This window comes from Rhagoletis zephyria, unplaced genomic scaffold (genome assembly GCF_001687245.7).
Source record: "Rhagoletis zephyria isolate East Lansing unplaced genomic scaffold, Rhagoletis_zephyria_1.1 Rzeph_scaffold_12109, whole genome shotgun sequence".
Classification (NCBI taxonomy): Eukaryota; Metazoa; Arthropoda; class Insecta; order Diptera; family Tephritidae; genus Rhagoletis; species Rhagoletis zephyria.
Window position 1 is genome coordinate 15,837 of NW_016169183.1, and position 2,034 is coordinate 17,870.

Genomic DNA, 2,034 nt, shown 5'->3' on the forward strand with positions numbered 1-2,034 from the left:
GGAAAAAGGTTTCACAAGCAAATGGATTTTAACAACTTATAATTTTCGTGAGAAAAAATTAAAAATATTTGACATTTTCGAGACCAAATAATTTGAAAATAAATCAAATCAGCTGCTCTACTGATACTACCTGTTCAATGTACCTTGGATCGAACCATGGCGGAATTATACCAGGTGATATAATTAGAGCGAGAAGATTTTGACACTGCCGTATTTGAAAAATTGCCTTTAAAATTTGACTATAATGCAGCCGAATGTCGGAAAGCTAGATAGCCGTTTTATTATTTCGCCTGTTTATTGCGCCATGGATCGAACCATGATACAAAAAAGAAGGTAGTTTCAATAAACAACTTTTTGATTAAAAAGCAGATTTTTGACAATTGCTCAATTGTGAAAAATTCGAAGCGGCATTACCCAATTGTAAGTTTTTTGGTGTGGGACATTTTGTATTCTAAATTTGGGATTATAAAGTAAATAGTTGTATTAATATATATATACCTTTTAAAACTAATCAATATCTTATTTTGAGAACGTTTAAATTTTACATTAAATTCGATAACAACTTGCCAAATCATTATTTTAATATTAATACAATTTTAGTGAACATATTTTAAAACTATGTTAGTGTCCTCAGGTCATCTCATTAATTCACAATGTAGTTTTCTATATCGGATACGTGATTCTGATGTAATTCTGAAATTACACATTTACACAAATTACTGAAATTACACATTTCGATATGTTATTTAATACATATTATATTGTCTTTGTCCATTTAACAGCAATGGAATTTACTTTGGAACTCATGGGCCGTAAAATTTTTCTAGAAACACATATTGTTTTCACATAAAATTTTGACACACCCAAAATTTAAGGATAAAATAAATAGATAAAAACAAATTTTCAATAAAACTGATTTGTGTAGTCCAGGGTCGTCTTTAGTAAATCTTTTGGAGGCTGTTTTAACATATCCTATCTTGAGAGAATGAAGTCTAATATTCTTTTTTGGTCAACTACGATGTTTGATTTCATTTTTTGCAATCATTAGTTCATTTCGCTTGAGGAGTCACAATGCCCATACCGGCTTTTTTTGAAATTTCGGACACAAGTTTTCCAATAATGGTTATAGGCTAAAACAAAACCGATATCTAAAGGGCGTGTAGAACCTCCCATACAAATCGAATTTTTCATAGTGCATATCTCTGGAAGTATTTGTGGTAGGGTCCTGGAACTTTGTATGGATATATGTATATGAAGTCAATCTTAAGCTCATGGAAAAATAAGAGTTTATTGGAAAATGCGGCGTGCCACCGTAGAACTAGGAATAGAGGTAAATGAAATCAATCCCAAACCTATGAAAAATGGGGGTATATGAAAACGATCTCGAAGCCATTGAAAGCTAGCGGTATAAACCAAATAAACTAAAATTCTTGTGACGCATAGATACCACTGGAAGCATTTATTTTTCCAACGGAAATATGTACAGGAAAACGGGCGCGACACCTTCTGGAAAGTAATATGATCACAGGGTGTATCCCAAGAACCATTTTAAGCAAAACCTTCAGGCATTACATTCTCGCCAAGACCCATAGGTATAAGCTGAAATTGCGTCGCAAGTTTTATGATCGGCTTAGGTAAGGTTTAACCACTTAACCCCACTTTGTTTTCGTCGCTACTGAATTCTATAAACTGTCAGCTTTCATACAATTTAAAATGTACATGTAAGAACAAAATATTTTTAAATCGACAAAAAATTAATAAGAAAATTTGAAGGATTTTAGATATTGGGTATGGTAGCACGAAATGTCACAATCTGCTTAATTGTCAGGTTGTTAATATGGCGACGAAAAAGTGACTTGACACTTTCGATACCAGAAGCAACAACAAAATACACGCAAATGTTGTTTTTGCTCTACTGATACTACCTGTTTAATGTGCCTTGGTTCGATCCATGATAAAAAACATTAGAAGGTAAAACCATTCTCTCAGCTGTTTTGTGTTTACATGTTGCCTGCATTTACTTGGCGCTTTTAA